Source organism: Leucopleurus acutus (genome assembly GCF_964270905.1).
Source record: "Leucopleurus acutus genome assembly, chromosome: X".
Taxonomy (NCBI): domain Eukaryota; kingdom Metazoa; phylum Chordata; class Mammalia; order Artiodactyla; family Delphinidae; genus Leucopleurus; species Leucopleurus acutus.
Genome location: NC_139148.1, coordinates 14,757,681 through 14,773,137, shown reverse-complemented (window position 1 = coordinate 14,773,137; position 15,457 = coordinate 14,757,681). Strand labels below are relative to the sequence as shown.

The 15,457-nt window shown below is 39.8% G+C and overlaps 1 protein-coding gene and 1 pseudogene across 2 annotated transcripts in view; one reads left to right on the top strand and one right to left on the bottom strand.

Moving 5' to 3' along the window:
• Positions 1–15,457, bottom strand: part of CDKL5 (cyclin dependent kinase like 5) — a gene marked incomplete at its 3' end in the record, with an annotated part of 182,957 nt that overhangs the window by 164,382 nt on the left and 3,118 nt on the right. The gene's annotated exons all lie outside the window — the stretch shown is intronic.
• Positions 5,888–7,485, top strand: LOC309977911 (large ribosomal subunit protein uL30-like; annotated as a pseudogene). The gene has a single exon. The product of its transcript is annotated as a large ribosomal subunit protein uL30-like (transcript).

Below are 15,457 nucleotides of genomic sequence, written 5' to 3'. Positions count from 1 at the left end.
AACTGGATCAAACCCAGGCAGTCAAGCTCCAGAATCCCCATACTTAGCCATTATGCTACATCCTTAACAGATAAGCCACAGGGCTTAAAACCATGCTTTTGGAGCACGTCCATACATTGGCACGATGCTAAGTATTTTTATATACGTTATCACATTTAATCCTAATACTTTTAAAAGATAAGAAAACAGTTCCAAAGTCATTAGTACCTTGTCCTTGGTCACACAGCTAGGAAGTATCAAGGCCAGAATCAAACCAAGGATTTTTCCAACCCCCAAAGGCATATTTTTACCTATGACATTATTTTACAAGACAATAGTTGTCTGTAAGCCTCGCTGAATGCATCCTAAGAAGAAAAATGGAGTGGGAAAACCAAAAATGAGATGAACAGGTCTGTCCATGAAATTTGTAAAAATAAATGAATTTAGCAAGCTTAAGACTAAATGGAGTGTTCAAATCGAAAAACAATAAATGCTGGAGCGGGTGTGGAGAAAAGGGAACCCTCCTGCACTGTAGATGGGAATGTAAATTGATACAGCCACTATGGAGAACAGTATGGAGGTTCCTTAAAAAACTAAAAATAGAACTACCACATGACCCAGCAATCCCACTACTGGGCATATACACTGAGAAAACCATAATTCAAAAAGAGTCATGTACCACAACGTTCACTGCAGCACTGTTTACCATAGCCAGGACATGGAAGCAACCTAAGTGTCCATCGACAGGTGAAGGGATAAAGAAGATGTGGCACGTATATACAATGGAGTATTTATTACTCAGCCATAAAACGAAACGAAATTTAGTTATTTGTAGTGAGGTGGATGAACCTAGAGTCTGTCATACAGAGTGAAGTAAGTCAGAAAGAGAAAAACAAATACCATGTGCTAACACATATATATGGAATCTAAAAAAAAAAAAAATGGTTCTGATGAACCTAGGGGCAGGACACGAATAAAGATGCAGACGTAGAGAATGGACTTGAGGACACGGGGAGGGGGAAGGGTAAGCTGGGACGAAGTGAGAGAGTAGCACTGACATACATACACTACCAAATGTAAAATAGATAGCTAGTGGGAAGCAGCTGCATAGCACAGGGAGATCAGCTCAGTGCTTTGTGATCCCCTAGAGGGGTGGGATAGGGAGGGTGGGAGGGAGACGCAAGAGGGAGGGGATATGGGCATACATGTATACATATAGCTGATTCACTTTGTTATACAGCAGAAACTAACACAACATTGTAAAGCAATTATACTCCAATAAAGATGTCAAATAAATAAATGGAGTGTTCCATGTGCACAGTGAAGAAGATGCGTGTGTTAACACTACTCTGCAGTAAGTCCATGGATGTCCCACCACCAATCCTTTCCAGGGTCTTATCATTTTTACTAAGAACCCTTATTTCACTATCTAAGCCAACCAACTACAGAAAGCTAAATACACAGCAAACTCTGACATGTTAATCACTTATTCCATTAAAGTTTGTATATTTGCTAGTTCATCCATTAAAAAGTGTCCCCCTCAAATCTCCAGAGCCTAACTATAATTGCTAATTTTTCCTTCTTTACTAGAGATTATATGAAAAACCTGACTGTTAACAGCAGAGTCATCCTTAGAGTACAACGAATTGGGCCATTTACCCTAGCCCCAAACCTTGGGAAGCCCCTTGGAGCTGTTACAGGAACCAGAAAGGTGGTCTTGCAAAGAATCAGCACCAGGACAAAAAATTAAATTGGAAAAAAATAAAATCTGATCAGCACAGAATCTCCACTTGAGCCTTTTTTCATTATGACTAAAACAGAGTAGCATTTGTCTTCCAACTTGCAATGTCTTGCGTACCAACCATTGAATTTTAAAGCTTATTTAACCACTTTCACAGCATAAAATATAAAAGGGGAAAAGTAAAACAGTAAGAAGCAGAGATGCGATTTAGGAGTGGGCTTAACATATCATTTAATAAAAGACGATTCATTCATTCAACAAATATTTATTCAGCACTTACTGAGGCTGGAAATACAGTCGTTAGCATTCTTCTACATCCCAACATATCCTATTTTTACCCCAGCCAGAAGCTGGGCAGAACACCCTTCAGGGCCCCCACGTATAAAATGGAGCTAATAACTATTCTCCCAGAAATGTAATGGATTAAACGTGGCACACCAACCTTTCAAGTGTTCTGTGCTCAAATAAAATAACACAGTTTAAAGACCAAAAGGTTTTTGGAATACCATGGTTTAAAAACAAGAAAAAGGGCTTCCCTGGTGGTGCAGTGGTTGGGAGTCCGCCTGCCGAGGCAGGGGACGCGGGTTCGTGCCCCAGAGCAGCTGGGCCCGTGAGCCATGGCCGCTGGGCCTGCGTGTCTGGAGCCTGTGCTCCACAACGGGAGGGGCCGCAACGGTGAGAGGCCCGCGTACCGCTAAAAAAAAAAAAAAAAAAAAAAAAAAAATTCGGGAATTCCCTGGCGGTCCAGTGGTTAGGACGCTGCGCTTTCACTGCGGAGGGAGCAGGTTCAATCCCTGGTTGGGGAACTAAGATCACAAGCCACGTGGTGTGGCCAAAAATTAAAATGAAAATTTAAAACAAAGGACATTCTTTGCCATGATATCTACAACAGAGAAAAATGAGAAACCACATGTAGTATAAGGCACTGTAGTTCTGCTTTAAAATGGCTAACCAGACACATGCGTTTACCTTTCCTCCCACACTAAAACCCCCTGAAATAGGCAAAAGAAATATAAAAATAAACCCAGAGCAGCCCTGAGAATATAGGAGGGCTCACAGCAGACAGGATCTCTGAGGAATTCCAAGGAGCTATGAAGCAGGTTGAGATCGGGACTAAGAAAAGAAATGGCTTAATAGTAAACCACATAACTGAAGAGCTGTGAAACACCTCTACCTGTGCCCACTCCCCACCTTCTTTCAGTAGGACTGATGCCAGCATTTACCCAGTCCTGGCTCTCCAAAATGATAGTTCAGACAAGGAATACTCCTCAGTAACACTGAGGCCAGAGAAGTAGGGAAAGATGTCAATTAACTGCAGCTTCCATGAGGAATAGGGAGTCCCACCAACCTGAGAGCTAGCAACCCACACAGTCTGCAGTAGACACTGCGTTCCACACAAAGGAGACAGCACAAGCAAAGATACCAAGTTTGAAACAATTTTATGGAGAACTCTACATGCTGGAGAGCGCAGTGTTTGAGGCAAAGAAAAGGACGTGCGGCTGGAGAGGTAGGCAGGCAGAGAACACACCAAGGAGAGCCTGATGAGCCAGATAAAAGGAGATCAGACTTTCTCCTAACTTTCTCCTTCTCTTGTCAGCAACAGAGCACCACTGCAGGCTTTCAAGCAGATCAGTTTCATAATCAAAATCACGTTTTATATCATACTAGCAACTGTAGATAATATATCTGAGTTGGATAAGACCCAACTATCCACCTTAGGAGCCTCGGTGGATGGTGGAACCATTAACAGAGTTTTGTTTTGTTTTTTTAATTAAGGAGGAAGAGCAAGTTTGAGGAAAGTATGCTGTACTTCATATTAGACATCCTGAGTATAAGGTTCCTGTAGAATAGTCAGGTGTAACTTTCCAGCAGGTTATTAAGAATGAGTCTGAAGGCATATAGTGAAAAAACAGGAAAGAATTTAGAAATTTAGAAATACATCTGCATGTAAGTAGAACTGAAACTGTGGGTGTAATTGAGACAATGACCTAGGATAATACTTGGCCAAGAAGTCAAGCCCAGGTAACAGTAGTGTGTAAGGAGTAAGTGGATCGAGACAAGCCCACAGAGAATGCAGAGAAAAAAGTGTAAGAGAAAGACATGGAGAACAAGGATGCAAAGGAAACACGCTGCTTCAAGGAGACAGTGACTAACAGCGTCAGGTGCAACAGAAATGTCAAGTAAAATTAGGATTGAATGAATCCACTAGACGCAACAAACAAGACGTTACGGGAGATCTCAGCAAAAACAGTTTAAGTAATGTGAGACTGGGAAGTCAGAGATCGAGCTGAAGTGTGAGAAGTGGATGAGAAATGGATAGAGTATGTATAGACCACACCCAGATGTTTACAGAAGAAGGGGAAGAGAGATTAGGTAGCTAAGAGAGGAGTGGACAACTGGTTCAGGGAAGGTTTTCTAGGACGAGAACCTTAGGAATAAGATAATGGGCAGAGAAAAATTTAAAAATCAAAAGGGAGACTCTGAGAGTCTATCCGCAACAGTGAGAGGCCCGTGTACCGCAAAAAAAAAAAAAAAAGCAGGATAACTAAAAACAAATCCACATCTAGAGGTATCGCAAAGAAACTGCAAAAAGTCAAAAACAAGGAAAAAATCTTAAAGGTAGCCCAAAAGAAAAGATAATTACTTACCTACAAAGAAATTATACCTGAACTGACTAAAGGCTTCTCATTAACAAACAAAACTTGTCAAAAGACAAGAGAATAACATTATCAATTGTCAACATAAATTCTGTACCCAGCTCAACAATCATTCAAGAGAAAAAGTGAAGTAAAGACACTTTCAGAAACACCAAGACCATGTTTACTACTAATAGGCCTTTAGTGAAAGAACTACTTAAGAACATTCTTTATAAAGAAGAAAACTAAACCCAAAAGGAAGAAATGGGGTGAATAAAGAATGGTGAGCAAAGAAAATTGAAAACATGTTGATGAGTAAATATTCACTATTTTACAAACTTAAGGTGGTTTCAACAAGGCAAAGCCAAAGCATAAATAACTAACATGGAAGAGGGGATAAGGGTTAAAAAGTAAGCCATTCTAAAATCTCTGTCTTATTTGGGAGGATAGGAATAATAATTAAGCTTTGACTTAGTTAAATGTGCATGTTAAAATTTTAAGGGTAACCAAACTTCTGTCTTCCGTCCTGGAATAAGAAAGCTAGAAGGAACAGAGCTGCCCGCCCTTACAATGTACTAATTTCAAATTCATGTCTTTCTTGAAAGCCATCAGAGAACAAACAACTGGCTCAAAATCTTCGGAGAGAAAGGGCCTGCAAGGAGAGAGACAACCTTGTGCTCACCTAGGGTAGACTGTAAGTGGCCACTGACAAGAGGAGTTCAGCTAGAATAAAAAGCAAATTGATAAAAGCCCGATGTGGCTTGCTGAAGGAACAGTGTGAAACCAATGGAGGTCACAGAAACTGGGGAGACCCCAGCCTTCTGCAGGATCTTCCTTCACCAACGCCACCAACCACTCACAGAAAGAGCCCTGAGGAGTGCCCACTGTGATGCAGACTTGAGGGAAGGGAACTGCAGCAGTGTCTCAGGAGCAAGATGTTCACCCAGATTCTTCCCTCCCACCTACACTAGGGAAGAAAAACCTTTATCTGTGAAAGAAAGGCCAATAAGTGCTTCTACCCTTAAAGCACAGGTGAAAACTCACTGCAGCTGGAGGAAGGGGTGGGCACCCTACTCTGGGAGAGGGGCAGGACTCCACACTGAGCCCACAACAATAGCTAGGGTAGGGGCATGACCTTGGGACGTTGATGCAGGCCTAAGCCTGAGGTTTAATCAGAACAAAAGACCACACCCCACCATCACTCCCCACCTCTAAGCTAACCTACTTCCAATAACAAGTAAACAGCATAATACCACTGGCAGAGGGACAGGAGGAGATCAAGAGCATGTAAGGAGACCCTAAGTCACAGTCCTGAAGGAAGACCCAATAAAATAAACCACCTCCCACCCTAATCAGAGAATTTGAAGCCTGAGGTATACTGAGAGGAACCACAGCAACAACCAAACTTAAAACCAGCCCAACTCCAAACTAGATTAACTCAAATTCCTGAAACAAAGGCCTAGCACAGGGAAAGATGTGTCCATTTACAGACATAAAAATTATGCACCTCAGCTCTTTCCCACCTAGAACCATGGAGGGTGCAAGAGAGAAGTAAAAAAAAGTTCCTGCTGTGCCAGAAACCCTTAAGAAAAAGCAAAAGAATTTCACAGAGCTTAAGATCAAGAACCTGAGAAAGAAGTATGCCCAGAAGATGCTTTGAAAGGCAAGGAGGAAGCTTATCTATGAAAAAGCTAAGCACTATCACAAGGAATACAGGCAGATGTACAGAACTGAGATTTGAATAGTGAGGATGGCAAGAAAAGACAGCAACTTCTATGTACCTGCAGAGCCCAAATTGGCATTTGTCATCAGGATCAGAGATATCTGTGGCATGAGCCCAAAGGTCCATAAAGGTGTTGCAGCTTCTCCACCTCCATCAGATCTTCAATGGCACCCACGTGAAGCTCAACAGGCTTCAATTAACATGCTGAGAATTGTGGAACCATGTATTGCATGGGGGTATCCAAACCTGAAGTCAGTAAATGAATTGATCTACAAGCATGGTTATGGCAAAATCAACAAGTGAATTGCCCTGACAGATAATGTGTTGATTGCTCTATCTCTTTGTAAATATGGCATTATCTGCATGGAGGACCTGATTCACGAGATCTATACTGTTGGAAAACGTTTCAAAGAAGCAAACAACTTCCCGTGGCCCTTCAAACTGTCTTCTCCATGAGGTGGAACGAAGAAAAAGACCACCCATTAGAATGTAGAGATGCTGGCAACAGGGAAGACCAGATCAACAGGCTTATTAGAAGGATCAACTAAGGTATCTACCATGATTATTTTTGTAATCTGGTCAGTTTTTAAACAGTAACTGCTTTCAAAGTGAAAAAAAATTTTTGCACCTCAGTTTCTACTGTTCTACAAAATAAGTCAGTGTTATAATAAAAAAAAAAAATCACAAGGCATAACAAAAAGCAGAGAAAAAACAACACTCAGAAAAGACAAAAAACATGTCAGAACTAGACACAGAATCAGATGTTGGAAATATCTAGAATCAAAGTTAAAATACTATGAGTAACATGTTTCGAGCTCTAACCCAAAAGGGGAACATGAAAAATCAGATTGGTAACTCAGCAGAGAGATGGAAACTATAAGAAAGAATACAATGAAAGTGCTAAAAATTAAAAATACAGTTAAGAAAAATGAAGAATGCCTTCAATGGGCTCTTTAGTAGACTCAACTCAGCCAGGGAAAGAATCAGTGAACTTGAAGATGTCAGTAGAAATTACCCCGACCGAAAACACTGAGAAAAAAGAGTGAAAAACAGAACAAAACAAAACAGGACATTCAAGAGGTGTGCGACAATATCAAAGGTTCTAACATACTGGTAACTGGAATCACAGAAATAGAAGAATGGGACAAAAGAAATATTTGAAGAGATAATGGCTGAAAATATTCCAAAGTTAATATAAGACATCTAACACAAATTCCAGATGATCAGAGAATAGGAAGATTAAAAAAAAAAAAAAAAGATTATCACTGCTGAGCACCAACACCACTTGAGACTGAATTCCATAAGCTCTGCCCCCACCAAACACCTCTGTCAACATGATCACCAGGTCATCAATTCAACTACACATGATGGCCACCTCACAATGCTCACTTCTATATACAAGTCTCACTCTGCGTAAATGACTGGTCAAACCTAGGTCACAAGCCTGTATCCTAGCTGTAAAAGAGACTGTGGATGAGTTTTCTGGGAAAGTGGGACCTATAATATGAGAAATTACCAAAATGTAGAGAGGATACTTAAAAGTCTACTATAGCATCTAAAAATAAAATAAATAATTTTTTTAAAAGCCCTCCATCTAACTAACCAACCATTAGTGTACGGTAGATTCTTTGGTGAAATCATTGCATCCTAGAGAGCCTTTCTGTAAGACACATATTCTTACCTCAATGTGGTAACACATTTTAAACTAGCTTCCCAATCTGAGGGACCTAAGCAGTGATGGGGGTTGGGGGTGAAGCCACATAATAAATAAGCAAACATCTTCACAAAATATTGGTTTTGCTTAATGTTAAGTAAGGTACAAAGCAGATATATACAAACACACATATGCACACACACACAAGAGCTTATTATGGAACAGAACTCAGCACTTCTATGAATTCATGCAACAAATCATGAAAAAATTCAAAGAAATATCATTCTTATATTTGTAAACTTTGGTTTCCCCTTCATCTACCATACTGTAAATGTCGACAGAAGTTTGAGGAGTCTCACAGAGGGAGCCATTAGCACCTAGTTATACATCAACACGGATCCAATTATAACACAACTATGTCCGAGACCAGTGACTAGACCTACAGGACAAGCACGTCTATAGGACGAGCAGAGAGGAAGATCCACCAGACAGGTAGCTGACAAAGAAGAGAAACCACCAAACAAGGAAGAAGGCATTGACAGGAGGAGATGGGGGGGGCAGGAAAAAAGGCACCTTTCATAAGAGAAATATTTATTGAGCATTTCCTCTGTGCCAGGCAATGCACTAGATGCTCAGGCAACAACAGGCAACACTCCATGCCTTACAGTAGAAAACTGATACCATCTGCTTATCCATTTTACCAAAGGCCCACCACTATTTAAACTCCTGGCTTTAGTATTTCCTATGTATACTCTCAAGTAAAAGTGAAAATGAACAGAAAAAAGCCAAATGGCCATAAAGAAAGAAAACCAAGGTCCTGGGATGTCACTGGAGTCAAAGCATCAAAGCAAGGCATGCAATATATAAATCCACGTCATTTCTTGCTATTCACCCAGCTCCATATGCTCTTAGATCCTTCTACCAGAAAACCCCTTCCCTCCACCTGACATTCTGGGCCTCCTTTAAGACTCTTCACAAATACTCAGGAATCATTACCTTCCCCAGTCCCCTTAGGTCTGCGTTAAGTGCACCTCTTCTGGCCTACAATACCAGCACCCTGTGTTTCCATCTAAATGTGCATATCGTCCTGTTCTTTAGTCATTGCTTTTGGCCTCTTCTGCTGGAATACAAACTCCATAAAAGGGCACAACACCACAGCTTGGCTTTGTATCTCTACCACCTACCATCACAGTGACACCAAGATACCCAAAACATCACCTCATCATAAAGTTAGTCAAAGAAAGACAAGTATGGCCTTCCTTTACCAACCCTGCACAGAGGCACAAGACTGGAAAGCACAACTCCAAATCAAGGGCAGTCACTGTGGATGGTAGAGAAACCACTAGCACAAAAACATCAAACTCTAAACTGAGGCAACTCTTTAAAAATAAATGTCCTGGGCTGGATAGGAAGTGAAAATAGTAATGACACAAAGCCACTGTAAATTCTTCAAGTTACCAGCACAAGGGAAAAAAAAAAAATCAAGAAGGAAAGAATACAGAGCAGGTATAAAATGGTTCAGAAAAGCCTCAGAACTCAAGGCTAAAGTGAGCTAAGTTAGAGACTGCATCAAAATGTAGATTTCAAAGGAAATATTTGAAGAAGGAGGTGATGCTGTGGTTATTCTTTGTATACATGGAGGGGAAGTGCACAATGGCATTTTATACTGACACAAACTAACCACTTTACACCAAGGAAGCCCTCAATGAATGCTTGTTCAGTCATCAAAGCAAGAAAAACTGAGCATGGTTGAAGATTTCCAAAACTGAACTGAGCATGTAGGGATACATACTGTAGAAGGAGAAAGAAACAAATCAGGATATATAAAATAAAACCTGTGGAGCACTTTTATATACATAAGCTCACTTGAAGGTAAGAAGCTCAACAGAGACTAGTTTAATATAAAAGGCGGTAAAACCACAGAATGTGAGCCAGATTTGAAAATGGTACTCCTGCTAAAGATTACTGATTCTAAACATTATTAACAAAATTCTCTAAAAACACTGTAGGTGCTCAAATGAGATTTCATAAAATATGAAATAGCATAAATGCTGAAAAATATTAAACTAGACATAAGATATTGTATTTGGGGAAAGAAAAGAATAAAGCAAATTTAATATTGATATTTAATGAAATGTTTCATTAAAACCTTGAGCAGATTAAAGATGTCTGGGGGAAAAAGAAACCAGTGAAGAGTTTTAAGTTTAAATATGGAAGAGAGCTAAAACTGTTAGAAAAAAATTTTAACTCAGTTATAAATAGAAATGACATTCCTATATAAGGTTAACAGACTGGTGAAGGATAAAAGAAAAGAAGGAGCCTTTAGAAAACTGAAGCTAATTTCTATAAAAACAATGAAAAGAGTACCACAAATGACAATCAACTAAGAAGGCAGTTGCAAAATTTTTAATGAGATGAGGAAAGAATATTTTACCTTGCAGGGATTATGACCTTTTTGGTAAATCATCAAGGTTCCATTGAGCTAAAACTCTTGTTTTTTGCGGCATTTCATTTCATGTCACATTTCTGCTTAAAACCTTCAATAGCTTGCCAGGAGACTTAGGACAAGTTCAAAAACCCAGCAGATGGCCTACTAAGCCTTTTCAAGACCTGGCCCCTGCCTACTTCTGCGTCATCACCTGCTTCTCTACTTTCCAGCCATTTCTGATTTCTTTCAGTTCTTTAAAAGGTTCGGTTTTTCAAAAGCCTCTACTTCTCTCAACTTGCCTGAGGGCATTTGCACTTTCTGCCACGAAAACTTATTTCTCCAACTAAACCATGCCCTTCTCATCCTTCAGGTCCCACTTAATGTTACCTCCTTGGCGTGCCCTTCCTACCTGCTCCCCACATGGCAGATCCCCCTACCCTGTTAGTGCCTGGTACTTCTCCTCTCCATTTCAAGCCTATAAAGTCTTTGAGGGCCTACTTCCCTTTGATGTATCACTCTATCCAGCCTCTATCACAGTTTGGTACACCGTAGACACTCAATAAGTATTTGCTAAATGAAGGACAGATTCTCAGGATATAGGACAGGTTACTTTAGAAAGAAATAACAAATTATGAAACACCAATTTGCACAAAATTAGTTTTTGTTCTACCTCAACTGTTTTCAATTACTAACAATTAAAATAAAACTTTTTCTTTTCGTTTGCAATGCTAATCTTAAATTTTAGTGGTAATATTACCAGTAATAATTACTAGCGATTAAAGTTAAAACATCCACCATTGGCTCAAAAACCAGGGTGGAGTTTGTGGATAAATTCTAGGATGTGTCACATCTGAACAAGCTTTCATAATCTCTGAAAGATTCTATTCATCAGGAAACTAGTTTCTACTACTCTTGGGCAATATCGGGGTAATTGGGCAAATCCAAGTCAGTAAGTTGTTCTTCAACTGTTACTTATCACCATTTTTTATCTGCCACATCTTCCTCACGTGTGTGTGTGTGTGTGTGTGTGTGTGCTTAATCTGATTATTATAATATGATATTACACTGCCAAGAACCTAATCTTTAGGCATAGCATCAAATCTAAAACTGAGATCTAAAACTGCAACTTACCTAAAATAATTTAAAGCAGTCTTAAAAACAAATAAAAAACATAATGTATTCATCCATATGTTTTGTTAACTAACTTCCAGAAACTAAAGTTGTTACTTTTTTTTTTTTTTTTTTTTTGCGGTACGCAGGCCTCTCACCGCTGTGGCCTCTCCCGTTGCGGAGCACAGGCTCGGGACGCGCAGGCTCAGCGGCCATGGCTCACGGGCCCAGCCGCTCCACGGCATGTGGGATCCTCCCGGACCGGGGCACGAACCCGTGTCCCCTCTATCGGCAGGCGGACTCTCAACCACTGCGCCACCAGGGAAGCCCCAAAGTTGTTACTTTGGAAATCACTATTTCCCTCTAAATCGAAGTCAGAAAGCTCATTTGTTGCTATTTGATATTAGGCCTTTCTCTTAACAAAGAATACGAAGCAACAACAGAATCACACAGCCATAGCAATTAAACACGGTTTTGTTTTGTTTTGTTTTTTGTTTTGTTTTGTTTTGTTTTGTTTTGTTTCCGGTACGCGGGCCTCTCACTGTTGTGGCCTCTCCCGTTGCAGAGCACAGGCTCCGGACGCGCAGGCTCCGGCGGCCTTGGCTCACGGGCCCAGCCTCTCCTCGGCATGTGGGATCTTCCCGGACCAGGGCACGAACCCGTGTCCCCTGCATCGGCCGGCGGACTCTCAACCACTGCGCCACCAGGAAAGCCCCAAACAGGTTTTTTTTTTTAAGTAAAATTATTTCAAGCCAGTTATGATTGAATTTACAGTAAACTATTATTATCAGAGCAGTGCTGTGTCCTTTCTGTTTGTTATTAAAAATCCAGACACAGGGGCTTCCCTGGTCGTGCAGTGGTTAAGAATCCGACTGCCGATACAGAGGACAGGGGTTCGAGCCCTGATCTGGGGAGATCCCACATGCCGCGGAGCAACTAAGCACACGAGCCACCAACTACTGAGCCCACGTGCCACAACTACTGAAGCCCGCACGTTTACAGCCTGTGCTCCGCAACAAGAGAAGCCACCGCAATAAGAAGCCTGCGCACCACAACGAAGAGTAGCCCCCGCTTGTATCAACTAGAGAAGGCCCGCGCGCAGCAAGGAAAACCCAACACAGCCAAAAATAAATAAATAAATTTATTTTGTAAAAAAATCCAGACACAACCTACCACACAAGGAGGTATTGATTTACCTGCCTGGCACTTGTGTCACTTTCCATAGAGAAATGTTCATCTAAAAGCAATGAAAGTTTGTTTCCAAAACACTTTACTTCCAACCAAACAACTGCATTCCTCTATTATGTGTACCCAAAAAATAACATCCCCAAGCTATCCTATCAGTAGTGTCCATCTACACATGCAGAACAGGGAGCAAAGAGAGCACCTGGGAACCAAACGGGTGGAATTCATCCCATCCTGTACAACTCGTTCCCAAGGGAGCTTTATCTCCCCTGCCTACCCTTCAGGGTAACTAAAAAAAAGGATGCAGGCAGGGAAAAGCGGCTACAGTACCTTGCAGGTTAAACTATTTCTAAATCTCCCAACAATCCAGTCTGAAGTACTGCAAAAAGTAGACAATGCGTTTGCATACCCGAATTTAATGAAGCCTACTCTCTGGCATGCACCGTAAGCATGGATCTCTCAAGGGGGATTAGAGCTCAAACAATAAAATGCACAATGTTATTGGCTTAAAATCAAGAAAACCAATTATTTTGCCCTTGGTCTTAAATCCTAAAGGAATTTTTTCTTGCCCAATAATTATATTACTTTTACCTTGATTTCTTATTTCTGCTTTTCCAACATATCACTAAGAGCACTGTATTTTATTTGCTGGTTTAAAAAAGATCAAAACAGAATCAAATCAAAACCACAAAGACAAGGTAATGGATGGCACTTGCAGTACTGTCCTCTATATTCTGCTACATATTATGTTTAGGCAAAAACTTTTGAATATACAAAAAGTACTAAGAAATTGTAATACATGTAAGAAGGTATTTTTAAAAGACATATCTTTTAAGATCTACATGATTTCGTTTATCAGTGTCTAATGATAAAAGGATCTAGGTGGAAGCAAGTAAATAAGGTTAAAAAAAATGTGTGTTGGCCGGAGAGATCTTTTTGGGGTGATGGAAATGTTCTAAAACTGGATTGTAGTGATGGTTACACAATTCCATAAATCTACAAAAATAAATCATTGAACGGTACGGTTAAAACATGAATTTTATGGTATGTAAAGTATACCTCAATAAAACTGTTAAAAATGCATATTCAAAACCCATACTTGGTAAAGAAATCCACAGCACTTCTGTATAGGTCCCATCTTGGTAGAACAACTGTCCTGCTTTGGCCGAGGTGATTTCCAGCCCTGAGGTTCTACAATATTCATCATTCCTTTCTAACTTTAATAACTGGCAGAAGTGATTCTCATCAATTACAGAATAAGATGTTAAGTCCTCTTCCTCCCTAACATGGACCGCTGGGGGTTCCTTTGGGCTAAGCAACTGTAGCTCTCTTAAGGATGGGTCTTGTTTAAACACACACACACCCATAAGAGGCTATAAGTAACAGGAAATTCTACTTGCAAGTAGAAAAATGTTGTCAAACTGTAACTCCTACATAGTGTTAAGCAACATCAATAACATATCTCTGTAGACTTCACCTCCAAATTTTATTTCACTGAAGTCGTTACAATTACAGAAGAGATGGGTACCCATCTGCAGATTGTAATGGCTGCCATTTTACTTCAAGAGTGCATCTAAACCACAAAATTGAATTCAAGGAATATCTTCACAGCCTTTATTAGTGTAGCAAATTTAATCAAAGTCAGTCAAAAGTTAAAATGGAACATGAAGAAACATGAAATACCAAGTGGTTAATCAGAAACAGCTACCTCATTTGAGTGTAAATAATTATGTACAAGCTTCAATTATGAAGAAACAGAACTAACGACCCTCTTAGAAAATTCTGAACTTGCAGTTGTCCTATCCATCAGTGCTGATGGATCTGAGTCCAGCCTCCCATGTGACTAAAGGTCAGGCAGCCTTGCCAATGTAGCCTATAAACTCCAGGAGGCATATTTATACCTCCAGTAACCACCCCAGGAGTGATGTACAGTAGGAGCTCAAAACATGTCTGGGAAATCAGATTTCTAAAGAGAAGCAGAAAGCATAGTTTTGAAGAGCACATGTTCAAGTCATACCGGTTTCAAATGGAAGTTCTGCCTCAGCTACTGACTAGCTAGGTAATCGGGGTAAAATATTTTCTCTCCCTCAGCCCATTTGGTCAAGTGTATACGGAAAATAAGAAAAACATCTACCTCACAGGAATGTTGTGAGAACACACATACACACATATATTCATGCAAATAAATTATTTGCCATAGAACCTGGTATTCAGTAAGGCTCAATAAATAGAATATTAGAATTTAATTATTATAGAGAAAACTGCCCAAAAGAGACCACACCCAAAACTTAACCCTAATTAGAAGTGACCACACCCAAAACTTAACCCTAATTAGAACTATCTCAAACACAAATGTTTCTAAGAGCTTAATTCAAAATGAAGAAAATCAATTCCAAAGACTGGAATGGGTTAAGTCCTTTTAACCTAATAAATAATTTTCTGTTAATTCCCAAATCTGAATTGTCTAAATGTTATCAGGCTCTTTAGGTGGAAGGTCCTCACTCACAGCTTTCATTTCCCACTGACAGAATTATACTCAAGTTCATATCACACAGTATTAAGAAGTAACTGTACAAACTTGAATGAGAAATGAGGCCAGATCTTTGAATAATCCAGTCTTCCAAGCACTGTTCTATATAAAGGAAACATTCTAGAAACTATCAAGAATTTAAATCCAAACACTAAAGTAAGTGATGCATCACCAACAAAAGAGTTCTAATGTTGAATTTAAGATAGAAAGTAAACTGGAAAACCCTCCCAAACAGAAAGTTTAAATATAGTCTTTCAATTACATTATTTTCTCAAGTTGAAATATGTGACCCAACTGACTTCATCATCAGATGATAAAGAACCTTTGAGGTTCGATCTCTGTCTCTATCAAGAAATTCAATGTTGCCAAAAATTAAAACTTTAGAAACTAAAATTATCAAATTCTGAGTAAACTCTTTTCTACTTAAAAAGTGACTTAATACTTCAAACTCTGCTATTCTTGTACCAAAAT